The following is a 16,643-nucleotide window of genomic DNA, read 5'->3' as shown; positions in this document are numbered from 1 at the left end:
AAAAAATGTCTACAACGTACAACGTGCAGAAAGTGAGAGAAACGTTTTGGTCTCATGCTGACCTTAACAACATGTATAGGGTGTCTTGTTCTTTTTTTTTTATTGGCTGCACCAAATTGTTTAAGGTTGCCTATGGCAGACAGCACAATTCTAACCGTTCAAATAAATTACTCGGTAAGGTGGCTATTATTTGTACTAAAATAAGAATGCTTACCTTAATAATTACCACAAATACACTCACTACCTTTCTAATTAATTGCTTTACGGCATATATTTTAATCTAGTAACTGTAGCTAGTGAGTTTGCACGGAAGATCGACTTGGAACGAATACTGAGGATAGCACCGGTTCCTAGGTACACGCCGTCATACTTGTGGCAAAAATGCACTGTTGTTTCACTTACTTTTTAGAAAAACGCTGTTTTACGCAGTGAAGCACAATAATGGGATACGACAAAATTTAACAGGGTCCGGCAAAATGCATAGGCGTTCCGCCTATGCATTTTGTCGGACCCTATTAAGAATATTGTCTCGAAACTGGCGTAGTTCAGTTCTGAGAACTCGTCTCAAGTGGATACGCCTTGACAACTCAAGGACTAAAACTCGCGAGCTTAAACATGTGCTTTAGAGTAATTAATTAAACGGGTATGTATGGTATTTATGTTCATTCTTCAATTAAACATTCCGCCTTTTTACGCAAGTAATGACCACCTCATCAGGTAGTTTAGCTCAATTGCTAGAATTGCGCTATATCTGTCATCGGCAATTTTTTAAAGGTTTGGTGCAGTTTTCTCATCGTAAGGTATTTATTCCAAGCTCACAAGATCAGGCAACGTAGGACGCAGTAAGCCTGAAGCGCTTTCGAATGGAGAACAGTGCCCTTTTAGTAAAAAAAAGTGGGTCTCGCGGTCACGTTCCCATGAGCCAGTCAAAGAGTAAAGCATGTGCGACATTGTCATGTGCTGCCTCAACTACCCGCCACCCCCCCACCCCCCCTCCCCAGAAAAGTAGGGGGAGCTATTCTATCCTAGTGGTTTCTGCACACTGGGCCCTCAAGCTGCGAGTTAGGGCGAGAGCCACTCTACAGCTCATGAAGCAAGCGTTTTGACTCGATGCAGCTGCTGCGCGCCTTGTTGGAACAACGCTTCGATGGGAAAATTTGCCTAATCGGTCGCAGCGGTGTGCTGTTGGCGGTCGGTTTACACTGCGGCTACATGCTCTCTTTAACCCGTTGTTCGTGGCGCTTCGGTTGCATTCTGAGTGGCCACAAGAGAACTGTTTGGGAAACGGTGACATTTGGGCTTCAGGGCCGACTTGCAGGAATTGTCCGGCACAGAATAGCTTTTGTGTCCTTCTTGAAAATTAGTCACAGCGCCGATAGCGATCAGTTCTTGACCCGATGTCTTGTAAATTATGGAAAGACACACTTAAACGCCACCGTGGTTCTATAGTTATATCGCTCTGCTATTGAACGCAAGCTCATGAATATGACTCTCAGCCCTTAGAAGCAGTTGTACTTAAAGAGAGAAGATCTTGTGAAATCCATTCTATAGCTTGCCACTACAGCGTCTCTCATGACCCACTAAGCAGCTTTGGGGCTTTGAAACTCAATGTTTACATAGGACATGCCCATTGACGGCACAGACGTAGCTTGTCGACTGAATATTCAGGATCTGAACCCGTGCCAACTCGCAGCACGCAGACGCATTGTGTGACGTATCGGTAAGACAGTGTCATTCCAGTGAGGTTTTATTGCACCTCGTCTGACCTATAGCTTCATGTGCTCCCGAGGCAGATTCTTATCATTCTGGCCCACTGCGTTTTTGTCCCACTTGTGCGAAAAGGGCTCCTTTCTCCTTCTCATTATCACTGCACTGTTCACAATAACATCTCTCATTTTCGCTTGGTGAAAAGTTGAAAGCCAGCAGATACCAATGTGCCATTCGGCCACTGGGAAGCTCCGAAGCGAACACAGCAACAAAAGTGCAAGCGCTTAGCTGTCACACTTTTGTGCAACGGTTGCGAAGACCACAAACCAGAAAATAAGGTCTTTGTCAGCGTGTGTATCCTTTTTTTCCAGGAAAACGTGGCCGCGACCCCTCATGACATTATTGCGACTGTTTGGTTTGCTGTGCAGTAAGGTGGCTACGTTGTTGTCTCTTAAACTTAGCGTACTTATATCTCTCTCATTTAATTTCTGTAACGCTCGTGAGCTCTTCTTTCTTTTGCTAGCATTGCTTTCGTTTGCGGGGTACCCACTGTAAAGGCAGCCGTCTTCCATTTATTTTCCGCTCCCCTTTTTATAAAGATGTCGAGTAGCGTCATGAGTACGTCAGTGCTCATACGGTTTATGAGTACATTCGATTCATACTGAAAAGAAGAAAATATTTTGAAAGCACTGAAGTCGGTCTGTATTTGCTGTGTTTGCCCCAGCGCTCCTTATTTTATTTTCCGCTATCAAAGAATTTACTTCGTACTAATCTTGAGCTAGCAGCAGGTTGATTAACTGGTTCTGTCACTTTCTTTATTTGCCCAGCAGCTCTTCTCCGTTCATGAGGTAGTATCTTTTTGAAGACACATAGCCCGAAGCCAATAAGGGTCCTAGCCTTAAGATGAAAAACAACCACTGATCTTCAAACGGAACTCCTTGTTATTGTTCAGCCGAGGTTCGCAGGCCACTATGCTCCAAGTTTTTTATATAGGAAGTGAGAAGGAATGACTGTCTTTTTTAATGAAGGCATCTCCTGTAGTTTAAACCATTTTTTTCTTTGTCGTTGCGCGGCGCAGGACACATATATGCTGATTTTCTCGTATAGAGTATTTGATACCATATAGCCTTAGAAGACACCAATGCGTGTAAGCACAAATATCTTCAAGCGACGCGTACAATGTTTAACTAATTTAAAAACAGCAGTCTTGTGAACATGTCAACAAACGTACACACAAAGAAGGCACGCAATGTACCTTGTCAGAAGTTATAGAAGTATAACGTCACGCCCTTAGATAGTTGCCCTTGTTAACCACTAGTTTTCCTACTGCCCATAGCTGCGTCACGAAGTGCTTCGTTTCCAAAAGAAAGAAAGCAAAAAAAAAAAAAACAAGACAGAAACACGAAGTCTAGCCGTCGTTCCTTGAAGGCGTAACAGGTAGTCAATGGCGCGGGCTAGCGAGGCAACACGAAATACTAAAGGGTGTCATGAAACACTTACTAATATATATATATATATATGTGTGTGTGTGTGTGTTGTCAATTTCAAGATTAGGCATTTAAAAAAGTCGTGGTGCCTTGTTTTCTCGCTGATAAGGTACAGGCACGATCAATTCGTATGTCCAATCTGTGGCTTCAGTACGCGGGCCTTTTGATGCAAAAGTGTCAAATGGCTCATTGAGCGACAAATATGGCGGCATCTGTAGCAGAGCAACGACAACGCTCGTAACGCTGGCTCACGCTTGCAGGCTCGGGTCTTGACGGACCAGAACGGGCGAAACGAAAGACCTGCTGCAGCGATAGCTCGCAAGGTGTGCTCCCGCAGCAATTTAAGCGCAGCACTCGACAACATACCCCGCAACAAAACTCGATAACATTACTCCTAGCGAAGAATTAGAAGGACCACTCAGCGGCGTTCAATTGGACATTAATGCTTTCGCATTCACGACTCATAAGAAGTGCTTAGGTGTACATGGAATATCTATCTTATTTCTAACATATTTTTCGACACTACCTTATACTTTTTATCCTGTAAACGATGGTAAGACGCGAGGAAAACGAGAACAAGAGCACTATAACGTAAAGCTATTCCAAACTTTTCTATTACAATTCTGCAACCAACCCTCGGCGATTAGTAAAAAAATTGTTGAACCACCCCCACCTCGCCTGTCTGTCACACGACGTCATGAAAGCTGTGATAGCTACACATCTCGTATGATGTGTACACACTGATTATGCAAGGTTAGGGCGAACAAAAGAAAAATAATTGCTTCCGATATTGCGCCTTTTCGCCACTAGCTCTCCGCTATTGGCCAAATGTTTTCGGGCTGCGCCCACTTCGCCTTTCTGTCACTCTATGTCACAAAATCACTAAAACTCAGCGCGTCAAAGTTACATGTACACGTTCAAGATAAATCAATATGCTGAACAAAATTGATTTTTTTCTTCTGAATAGCGGGCGAGTGCCCGGTACCGAAAGGAATAGAAGATGAGTGCCCGCCGATCGCTCAGGGTCTGGATTCTTGGAGCTGCCGGAGAGCATGAATTTATTTGGGTATAATAAACATTTTTGCGTGGCAGTATAACGCTATCTGCTAAATCTAACTGCCAATTATTCCTTACTAAAGATCCGTATTTGCAGCATTCTTAACCTTCAGTTGCACGCTGCCGCGATTTTCGACAAGCCATCGCAAGCTAAGTACGCTCGTACGTCCGAAACTTGAATGCGCATCCCCCATCTGGTCACCACATCAAACTTACCTTATCAATTCACTTGAGAAAATTCAGAATGGTGCGGCAAGATTCACTCATTCCTCGTATTCTTACAACACTAGTGCTTCACTACTAAAAGCACACTCCGCCTTAAACACGCTATCATCCCGGTGTCGCATTGATTCGTTAATCCTCTTTGATAAGTTCTATTGCAGTTCGCTCCATCATGCACCATATGCGCTGGGCCCACCCCCTGGCCATTCCCTGCGTAGAGGGCATTCCTTGCAAGTAAGCCGTCCACGCAGCCGTACTGCATCCTTCTTTTGCCGATCATCGACCGACTGGAACGGCCTGCCCCATCACATATTCGAAATCACCTGTCCATCGACGTTTGCTGGTAAGCTTAATACCAATATTCTTCATTGAACTCATGGTGCCACTAATTAGAATAAACAACATTTGCAAACCCCACCGCTTATGTAATACCCCCATTGAGGGGTCTTTAAGGAAATAAAAATGAAGGGAAGTAAGAGGAAGCGGATCAATCTTAGACACCGGCATCACCCTTCTCATCCGGTTATCTATTTTCACTCCACTGGCTCTGCCCCATCGAAACACTTTCCACTTGAGCGTGCTCCACGCATTTTGTCAACCAATTAGATAAGAGGAATCGTTCAATCTAGGCAATGTTATCCGCCTTAAAAGGAAACAGAAATCGCTTCCTATAATCCAGGAAAGCGTTTGATTCGGCTTTTCAAACAACTCTGCAGATTACCGCCCGACGCTTGCGTCGGTGGTTACGCCCGTGTGACGTCGGGAAACCGGAATAAAAAGAGATTAGAATTGTTTCACGTTATAAGGCCCCAAGACCGGTGCCACTCTCTCACTCTGTCTACCTGTCTGTGGGCCAGCGTGCATGCTTATGTTTGTGTGCTTTTTGTGGTGTGCGCGTGTGAGTGAGTGAGTGAGTGAGTGAGTGAGTGAGTGAGTGAGTGAGTGAGTGAGTGAGTGAGTGAGTGAGTGAGTGAGTGAGTGAGTGAGTGAGTGAGTGAGTGAGTGAGTGAGTGAGTGAGTGAGTGAGTGAGTGAGTGAGTGAGTGAGTGTTATGTACACCAGCATCCTCGTCGTTTCTCATGTGTTCGTTTTATATAAATCATCGGGTCTCCACCTCGGCCCAGGGCCTCAGTCGTGATTTCCGCAAACAGGTTTCTACAAACCTTGAGCCAAGCAGAAAAGTCAGAGTATTTGGTGGAACTAGCGCTTCCATAAATGTCGCTTACGGGCTCTGTCAATATCGAACAGTAATTCTTTAAAGGGAGTTCCGTAGTTTATGTTGACATCCGTGGGTGTTCGATTTTTATTTGTTCAGGAAAGCTGCATTATGAAATTTCCACTAAGTATAGATAAGTAGCGACTGCCCCACGTCAATGGTAATGGAACTATACATGCCGAATCGAAATAAAGAGTAGCAAGACTAAGAACATGAGGCCAGACATGTGATGTGTTGATGTTCTCAGCGTTGCGAGGAACTTTCTTTGACGTCCCTAATTCTTCTGACGGGTGTCGAAGATTTGTTTTACTTCAGTTGTATTTTCATGCGTTGTTGAAAATCGTACAGCTTGCGAGGCGTTTCATGCAGAACTGTGCAGCACGTAGCAAGAACCTTGATGATAAATTTAGACATGTTGCCATGGAAACACGCTATGCATGATTCATGTGCATAATCCTATGATTAGTGGTTTCGTTTCACTAGCTGCCGAACGTTTTCTGCGGGTGCTATCGCTTACAGAAGGCATATTATATATATATATATATATATATATATATATATATATATATATATATATATATATATTTGACTGCTGCTTCCATCACTGCTGTACTGCTGCAAATTACCTTAGTGCTTGCTTTTACGGTCAAACATCTGTATGGCATATTTAACCACATTTTGTTTTACTCGAAATAGCGAACCTATAGATAGCTTTGTATAACGTAAAGTTCCTGGGTTATCGTTAGCGTGCGACACAACGCTAACGCTAGGAAAGGCTGCACTACGCAGAAAAATGTTGCCTTTAGAATAGCTGAAAGGAGCAAAAAGCTAACGCTAACACAAACAGATACGGCGCCATAAAAGTCACAAAAAAAGAAATATAGGTTTGGCGTCATCTGGACGGAGCCACAGCAAAAACGAGCAAACATGAGCAACTTCTCTCGTTAGGCCTAATGCGTAGCTAAGCGAGACTGTGTGTCGAACAAAACGTGCATTTATACCCTGTACGACGTTGTCGAAGCATCATCACACGAATCTAAACAAATATGAGGATTTGTAGGGAACGAATCAGCCGAACAGCGCAGGCCGACGGCTCGATAGATCCGAAGCGGGCAGTTATCACTTTGGCTGGCACCGCCATGTTGCCATACGTAAGGCTCCCCTTGCGTGCTTCAGCGTTCTGCGCTAAATCCTTCAAATAGCGCACGTATACGTAAAAGATCCAGCACCGTTTACGTACAACGCATGCGCAGTATAGAGCACGCAACAGTAACGCTAACTCCTTGCGTTTGCTGCTATACGCTATACTAAAATTGTTTAATGACTTGTCTTAACCATAAGTTATTTTGCAGCTAACCTACCAAGGCATTTGTCTAGTCAAGTACCATGCCAACCAACTACTTTTACTTGCGCAAGGGTGAATAAACTTTCATTACATGCTCACATAATTTTTTTGTTCTATTTAACAACGTGATAAAGTAATTGTTTTTCTCACACAACAACGTCATTTTTTATCTACACTTCGCTATGAGCATGAGGTTTCGGACGTGTTTACGCTCCGGTCATCTTCAGAGTTCGGCTCCTTCGCTCACTAGAATAGTGTCGTTTTAATAAATGCAGTCAATAAACGAGGACAAGCCACTCTATTAAAATACTTATCCATTATGAACCCAATTAAGCTGAAGTGTACTACGTTAGACACACCTGTTCGCTCAAAAGATGGCGCAGTTTTCACTTTTGTCATTTCCTCGTTTTGTCGTTACAGCCTTGATCTCCGGGATGCAGAAAATCACCTTTTCCAAAACAGAAAAAAAGAGATATCCCCGTCAACTATTGTATAAATAAGTGCGGGAATTCGCTCGTCCCGCTGAATTGTGTCATATCCTCGTAACATGGAATCTCAGGTGACATCGATTGAGTTAGCGTGGTGGGTTTCGAAAGAGTAAAAGAAAAATCTCGAGACATCATCAACTACTAAGTAACAGGAGGAAGGTAAACTGACAGTGATGGAAATTTATTTGCGTAGCGCTGGGATGAACCATTCGGTGCGTCAATCCAACACGGGGCCCACCAACATGGACCGGCGCAATTGTCGAACGATAAGCGACGCGCAGACAATGAAGTCTGGCCTTAAATGAAGATGGATCACATCTGTCGCTTTTCTTGAAGGAGTGCCTGCTCGCGCTGCAGTGGAGACTCCTCAGCACCCTTCTTCATCATTCTCCTTTACACACACACACACACACAAACACACACACACACACACACACACACACACACACACACACACACACACACACACACACACACACACACACACACACACACACACGCGCGCGCGCACGCACGCACGCACGCACACGCACGTAATGTACATGGTCACAGGGGAAACCCCAATCCCAACTGCCTCTTAAGTATCTCAAGCAAAGCGACGCCCTATTAAAACAGCACAAACCTTATTCTGTTTCGCTGTATAGTTGGCGGTGCGGGCAGTAACAGCACTCTGCACTTATATGGTCCTGTCTTTTTTTTTTAACTTCACTATATTTTTAGTCCCCTGCAAAATTTTTTGCGTTCTTAGGTTTAAGGCATTGCGTAAGCGTAAGCGTAGGCGTAAATGAACTTCGTTCTGCACAATATAGCTCAGAACTATGTCTACACTTAGCTTATAAGTCGCGTCGCGCTTGCTTGATGTCACTGCAGTGAGGCTCGCCAGGCGATCAAATGTAGAGGCACACAAAATGCACGTCCACGTCTAGGCTAGAATTTTAAAAATTTAGTGAACCAGCAGGAAGCCACGGCACAATGTATGAAATGCGCGTATGATAAGTAGCGTTAGACACGCACTTCACTAAACTTTTGTGCAGATGAGGGCAAATTCCTTGCTTAATTTGTGTCGTTGAAACTTGCCCCATCTTCTGAATAACGTAAGGTATGAAAGCAATTCATGTCCCGTAAATAAATCCTTAATTTACATTGTACCAGTTTGCACACTTCATGTCCGTGTGAAGACGTATTTTCAGGCACTTTTCCTAGTATGTAAAATTTCAATGCAATAAATCCCTAATGTTGTCGGTCACTGTTATCGATAATGAAAAAAAATATATTTGCTAATAAATTGGTACGAAAAACGCTTTAAATTATTACAAGCTGGTCTAAACAGCGGCTTATCACTTATCAAAAGGACATTCTTTTACGTCCACGGTTTGAGGTACAGATATTTTCGCGCTTGAGCCACCCTTAAATTTTCGTCTATGTTCCTGACTCTTTCTTCAAAACTAATTACGCTTACGCTTCTGGATAGATGGATGGACGGATGCTACGATCGTCCGCTTTGAAACGCGGCGGTGGGTCGCGCCCAAGGAGGTTATACACTTGAACTTTTAGAGTGGAGGTGGCTCTCCGGAAGAAAAGCCAGTTGCCGCCATTTCGAAAGAGGTAAGAAGCTCGAGCAGGCCTAGCCTCCGTAGCAGAGCGTGGAGGTCTAACGTCGTGCCTTTTCATCGTATGCAGTAAGAACAGTGTTTAACTGATTGTGGCATGCTTAACGAGGGTATTACCACATCTTAGTTGGTTACGGCATGTGCTAATCAAGTAGGCGCCCCTGGTATAACATTCCGGCTGTAACATAAGCTCTCGCTGTTTGCTCACGACCGGATGCCGTGCATAAGTTTGTTTCAATGTGGAAGGTTAGGAAGGCACTCGTACGTACACGTAAAAATTTACGCGTCATGTAGTCGCTGGCACGTCACCGCGTGTTGCATTAGGTTGAGCAGCTGGCTCGGGTTGTCACGTTCGGTGCGCACATCCAAAAACCTTCCAAATTTGGTGTCCACGTATCGCGCAATGCACATCTTCGTAATAGAGAAACCAGTGAGACGCGTACACAAGAAAGACTAGAGCTCAGTTTATGACAAAAAAGAACGGGAGGTATGAAAGTGCATCGCTGATCCAGCCAGAACAATATGGTAAATAAAGTCAATGTATATTGAATTCTAGTCCAGTTCTTCCCTTTTGTACGAGCCTGCATGGCTAGAAGGCTTCTAGTGTATTCACAATTACGTACCAACAAACCCACCAAACCATATTACTGTAATATGGCTCGGGCAAAAGAGCGCTTGCGCTCAACTCCAATGACAAAATTGTAGAGTGCTTGGCAACGTTTCAGGTACACCTGATCACTTGGAAATGTAATCGAATGCATTGTGAAGAGCGGTGACACTGCTTTCGAGACCTATTTAAAACTCAGTTTACAAAGAAAGTAAGCTTCATACTGAGCTACGCTAGAAGCTCAATTTAAATTACTAATATACTAATATGCATATTGAAAAGTCCAGTGCAATTAAAAGTGTTTTCTGTTGTTTTTATGTTTATGTAGCATTGGTGATTGATTTGTCTATGTAGTTTGAATGCTTCCAACTGGGTCAGTTCAATGCGTACATTACATTAGTAAATGTTCTCGAGGCCATGGATGACCGGTATCAATTTGTTTAGGCTCATAAATTTATAAGAGAATGACCACAGTAAAGTTTTATACGCTACCTCTGAATTCAGTATACAAACATCAAATGGTCGAAATCTCTATATATCGTCCATCTCCGTCCTTGTTTCCTTCCTTGTAATTTTTTTTACCAGTGTAAAACTCGGCGCAACGTATTCACGAAGTATCATGTGTTTCATCATACTAAATGCGTGATTTGCAGTGCCATTCTCGAGATAACAAGTGCAACAGCTTGGTAACAAAATTAAAGAGTTCTTAATAGAGTACTGCAAATAAACTAAGGTATCCACTGTCTTGGGGACCTTTTTGGAACTACCGGGAATTGATAAAGAAAAGTCCACTTGCTCCACATGACCACAGCCACGTATAGCGCTCATGAAAGATACAACAAACGAATAAATGAAGATGGTGGTCGCGCCATATAGTCAGAAGCTGCTGATGCAAAGTGTATTTGGTCTAAAGGTGGCTGAAAATGTTCCTCGCCATCCAGTAGGTAATCATTGGTGAATATTACGCAGTTCTATCGCACGAGAGACCGTTCGAATGTAACAAAGCGGAGAACTGTGATTAGCGAAGGGTCCCAACGGTTGCTTTTTTTTGAGACCTGCGGCAAAAGATAACTGCAGAAACATGTTTTTTGACAGCACAAAATTGTGAATTGATACACATTTTCAAGATGTTTCTTCTCAAGTCTTTATTACGGAACTACAAATGCAACCGAAATCTGTACGTATTCCGCGTCTGCCTATGCTGGGCATGCGACCTCTTTTGCTTCTAGCATTATGGTCACCGCAGATTCACTCGCTCCCGTAGGCAGCTGCAGGGACTGCCACTCCAGAAGATTTATTTAACATCCTCGGTTACGCCAGCCCACCCTCCGCTAGATGGCGGGGGAGGGGGGGGGGGCGTGGCATGCACTTGGTGGCGGCACGGCAGAGGGCAACAGCGACACAGATACTCGCATCCCACCCCGCTTTCAGCAAATTACGCACGATTTTTCTTTTTTATTTACTATACGCTTAGTTGCTAACTATTCCTGCGTGTTTTCGGCTTGACAAACTATCATTAATCACAAATTTGAAGTCCATAGGACATCTACAAATCACCTAACCAAGCGTTTTTTTTTTTTTCAGAAGTGGTTACCAGGTTGCGAGATCCCAGATATGCCAAATGCGTCTGAAGTCAGCTAAGAAGAACTTGACCTCAGAAATAAGTATCATGCGCGATGTTGGCAATGCTGGAACTATACACGTAAGGGTAAATGCGCTAAAGGGATCGTTAAAGAATATGGAAATATTTATTTGTCCCTTCGTGCATGGGTGCGGCTCGTTCATGTGGCGTGCATGCACTCTTGTTTGAGAGGCATTGGGCACTTCGTGACAGAACCCAGCCTTTTCTTTCTGGTACTGCGTGGTATGCTGGCCCGCCTCGTAAACGAAAGTCAAAGCTGCTGAGATTGCGCGCAAAAAGAAAGTCGCTGTGCGTAATGCCACTATGTATCTACGACTCTCGATAGCACCGCAGACGGCCCTGCTTGCTGTTTTGCTTGTTAAGGCGAAAGCCTTAAGGGGGTATGATAGGGTGCATGAGCCATCTTGGTTTTAGCTTTATATCTCAACAACTGTTCTATATATCAGCGTGAAATTCTGCATGCTCAATAGGAATAGCATTGGCATTAATTGGTGTAATTTTTTCACTGCAGCCCTTTTTATTTTATTTTTTTGTAATTGAGAACCAAATTTTAAGCTATGATGGGAAATAAAATGTAGCTTTTCTCAGAAACAAAAAACAGCATGACCATGAAATTTTGCACAATATTTCCGTATAATAGTGGGTTTAAGTGGAATATTTAAAAAAATGCTTTCCCGCATTCACGTCACAAGAACAAAAAAAGTATTTCCGTCACATGTCTCGTACCGTGGAGGGTCTTTTTAATAATCGTTTTTTTCCATTATAACTGAGCGATTTTTTCTTCAAACATTTAGGTTCAGATTACTTGCAAGGGATGTGAGTATTATCTGGGACAATTTCAGCGTAATCGGCTGTATAGTTTTCTAGAAAAGGTACATCAAGTTCCGAAAAATTTGGAAAAAGTGATTTTGAGAAAAAAACATTTTTATGTTTGCACCTGCACTACAACGGTTCAAAATGCGCCAGCAGAGTCCACACACTTTCTGGCTTTTTTTGGTGTCTTCCCCAAAGCCTTTCTTCATGTTTCTCGTTTTTCTGCGATGCTCCTTGCTTTCCGATGAGCTTCGCAACTATGCCCTTTCAACACGCTCCTTGTCAAGCTGGTTCAGACCGACGGTACAGAAGGCTCTGGCGTGATGCCAAGTGTTTCGAAAACAGCGATTCGTGCTTGATTGCCGTTAATGTAGTACGCCACAACATTGGAAGCGGCAAGTTTCAACGTGTCAGTGCCAACAAATGTTGTTTTCGGACAGCGGCACCAAATCAGCTGATTCATCGACTCGTTAGTGTTTTGTCTCCTGCCGTGGAGACACTTGCTCAGAAGGCCTGGTGATGATAAAGCCTGGGACACTGGCTTGAGTGCTTCCAGAACAGCGGTTGGTAGGCTGTCTTTATGGCAATATGCCTCAGTATTACCTTCACTGAGGCCATGGTTGTACCCACACCATGATGACGCTCCTTTGTGGCACAGTCCATGGTTGGGCTCTTCGTCAGCGGATAACTTAAGGAAGTAGATTGCCCACATGGCCTTTCGCATGCTTTCTAAGCTGTCAGTGTTCTCACAAATGACCTTGCCGTAGTAGAATTGTAGGGAGTCAATATCCTTCTCTGTGAGACGGCCTCCCTCATATAGTGGAAGTCCATCTGACAGCTTCTTACCTTTCAAACTAGTCTTCAGCTTTCTAAGCCTGGTTCCCATAAGCTTTTGCACATGGCCGACACACTCGTGCTTTTCAATGTCATTGCTGTATGGTTTTGCTTCTTTCACAGCAAAGTATGCCTTGCTGTCCCCGTGACCAATATATTTGGTGTACATCACTCCATGTTTTCCTACAGACCGCGCAAAAATATTTCCTTGTAAATTGGTTGCCGCGAAACTTCCTCTTCCTCGTCCACTTCCCAGCCGTTCTTACCATAATGAGGCAAAATACCCGGCAATACAACGTCAAATAACACGCGCGGAAGGTGCCCACAATAAAAAACAACCAGTAGGCTTCGATTCGCTACAAAACCATCCCTGGTGGACAAATTTGCAATCGCAACTTATAAAAAATGCCGGAAAGTGAGTATACCTAACAGATCTAACCATATTTATTATAAAATATACGTAAACACTGAAGAAATGGCGGAAAACAACATGTAAACAAACCCTTGCATCTGTCATATTTAAATACCAGGAGGCGTGGTTTTTGGCGCCATTTTTAAATGGCTTAGAACGCTCCTACGCGCTCGCCGCTGCACTGTATTGCTCCCCACAGTGTGTATTATTTTGTATTGATGAAATCGAAAAATCAGTTTTTTGGTCAAGTTACTCTACTATACCCCCTTAAGTGGCTCGTTGCAATGGCTCATACCCAAAAAAAGCGGCGTCTGGTCCATGAATGCAAAAAATGAGTCATGCAAAAGGAAATATCAGGAATGGCTCATACCGCGTAAGTAAGCAAAGATGCAATTGCCGAATATGAATGAAGAAACGAAAGAAAGAACAAAGGAAAGAAAGAATGAAAGAAGGAACGAAAGAAGGAATGATAGAAACAACGAACGAACGAACAAAGCAAAAAGAACAAACAGAGAAAGAAAGAAAGAGAGAGAGAAAGAGACGGAATGAAAGAAAGAACGAAATAAAGAACGAAATGTTGTCAATGGGGTCCTCCAGGCAATGGTGTGTCAATGGGGTCCTCCGGAATGCCAATGGGGTCCTCCAGGCAAAAAAGTTGTCTATGACAACTTTTTTGCCTTGAGGACCCCTAGCTTTTTGTTGGAAATAAACTGAACTGAACTGAAATAATCTTTATTTATTTCTTATTTATTTCATACTGCAGACCTAGATCCAGTCCAAGCAGGCTGGTTAAACACAACAATAATACAATGCGTTATTCAATCAAGTAGGTTGGTAAGACACAACAGTAGTACAATGAATCAATCAATTGAAACAGGCAACAACGAGTTATTCCAGTCTGTCATAGTTCGTGAAAAAAGAAGAATACTTGAATACTTCTGTCCGCGCAAAATAAGGTGTTAGTGAATTCGGATGATGGTGTCAAGTAAGCCTAGACGTTGTACTAAAGAGATAGGATGCAGGATTAATTGATAAGTCTCCATTAAAAAGCATGGAAAGAAGTCGAATTCTTAAGTGTTGCCTTCACTGCTCGAGGACTTCGATGCCATTATCCCGCATTATTTGTGAGGGGGAATCATATTGAGAGAATTTTGAATATATGAATCACACGGCTTTTTTCTGTACCCTTTGGAGACATTTAATATTTTGTTTAGTAAACGGGTCCCAAACAACACATGCATATTCAAGTTTCAGTCTAATCAATGAACAATAAGCAAGCAGTTTTACGTTAGGTGGTGAATTTCTAAGTTTGTGTCGCAAAAAATATAATTAACGCAATGCTGAAGAACAGGTATTATCAGTATGTATATTCCATGATAAATTGTTAGTAACAATTTAGGTCGAGCATTAGGTGCTCGCATGTGTCGTTGAGAAGGTCGACCGACTGCGCCATACGTTTACTTCCCACTGCGGCTCGTTATGTCTTGCGAGAAGTCTAACCCCTCCAATCGCATAACTTAACGCGTTACCACGCTTTCACGTATTACAGGAGTAGAACATGCTGCCAATTTTTTTAGTTGTCGGAACTCGCGATAGGCACCGAGAATTTTGTAAATCTTAGTCACTCCACAATATCACGCGTATTTCTTTCTACGTCACAAAGTGCCCTAAAATGAATAAAAAATCATTTTGGGCGAGTTGGTGCATACTTCATTTGAAAATTATAACAGCGCTAACAAATGCAACCACCAAAGAACAAGTACGAGACACAAGCGCTGACTGTCAACAAAATTTTTTCGCGCAATGTCAAGGTGGCCAACAGGCACGGAGTGTCCATTGATATTGCGGCATCCAACAAGCTGGCACAGTTATGCCCACGCATCTGCAACTCTAACAAAGAGATTGTCATGTAAAACGTGACAAGCCGTTCGTCAAGTGTTCCCCAGGAGTGCGGTATGCTATTCCTTTGAAAGGTGGATCGCTTTATGTCGGCGAAATTGGCCGCTGCATCACTGACCGCTTGGGGGTCCATACCCGAAATTTAAGGACCAGTAGGCGCATTTGGTTGCGCACATAATTAAATGCAGAGGTTGCGATGCTCGGTTGGGAGACACAAATATTCTCGGTAAGAGTACGGACACGACGGCGCGCGTCAGTTTGGAAGCATTCCTCATAAATAAATATGGCAGCAAGTGCGTAAGCACCCCGTCAGTATTCCTATTTGCTGCAGAGTTTGAATGTTTAGATGCGACCGCTTACTTAATTGATGATCTGTTAGTACCTCCTGCCTTTTTCTAGTTTTTTTTTCTGGTTGCACTGCTGGTGCTGCATAGAGTTGGACGAAACTCTAATGATGGCCGCGTATTTCCATGCTCGATCACACTTACGTTTTTCTTTCTTTATGCGCTCGTGAGATCTACGTTGCGCGCTGCATAGCGGTAGCGCTGGCGACGTGTCTCCAACGATGTTTTTTTTTAGGTCTCAGATAGAAGCGACACGCATGCCCAATTGATATACTTTGAGTAGCGCCCTAACTCGGGACTAAGACACAGAAAAATTGTACTCAGTGGGGCTCACTCAAAATCACAGTCAGGGGGGTTCACTTGGACTCAAACTCACCAAAATTTCCATTCAGCCAAGTTCACTTGAATTGAGACCCACCGGTGGGTCTATGTCTGAACGAGTTGACTCATAAATGAATTTGCTGACCTGTGGTGGCAACCATTGAACATGTTTAACGCTGCGAACATAAGGGAACCGTTGCCTGGCAAAGCAAGCGACTCCTCCGAATAGAGAAATAAAATTGGGTGCCGGCCCGAGAAGGTATGTTTCGGTTTCGAATCACCTCACGTGGCAAGGGCCCCTCAGTGACAAACTATCTGCAACGGTTCGACATTTCTTTCCTTCTCACGCGATACAAATTTGTCCCAGTCGGCTTTTCAAAGGCACCCGTTTAGGACTCTTCTTTTTGTGGCTCTTTCTCATTCCGTTCCTGGCTCTCTCCTTTCTCCAATTGGCTCACTTATGTGGCCCTTGAAGATCGGCATTCAGATATTTGGAGACCGTAGCTAAGCAGCAATGAACCGTATCGAGAGGTAATGCTCGCGGCTTTCGGTCTCCACGCACCGCCGTGGTGAGTGCTGTGGTACAAATCAGTCACGCTGCTCGTTCCCCGACGATCGCAGCCATGAATCACGGAGGCAG

At 43.6% G+C, this 16,643-nt stretch overlaps 1 pseudogene; it reads right to left on the bottom strand.

Annotated features, from left to right (window-relative positions):
• The window catches only part of LOC140218557 (uncharacterized), a 123,397-nt pseudogene extending 107,233 nt beyond the window's left edge, over positions 1-16,164 (bottom strand).
• Between the last annotated feature and the right edge of the window lie 479 nt (positions 16,165-16,643).

This window comes from Dermacentor andersoni, chromosome 5 (genome assembly GCF_023375885.2).
Source record: "Dermacentor andersoni chromosome 5, qqDerAnde1_hic_scaffold, whole genome shotgun sequence".
Taxonomy (NCBI): domain Eukaryota; kingdom Metazoa; phylum Arthropoda; class Arachnida; order Ixodida; family Ixodidae; genus Dermacentor; species Dermacentor andersoni.
This window is presented reverse-complemented; position numbering and strand designations above follow the sequence as displayed.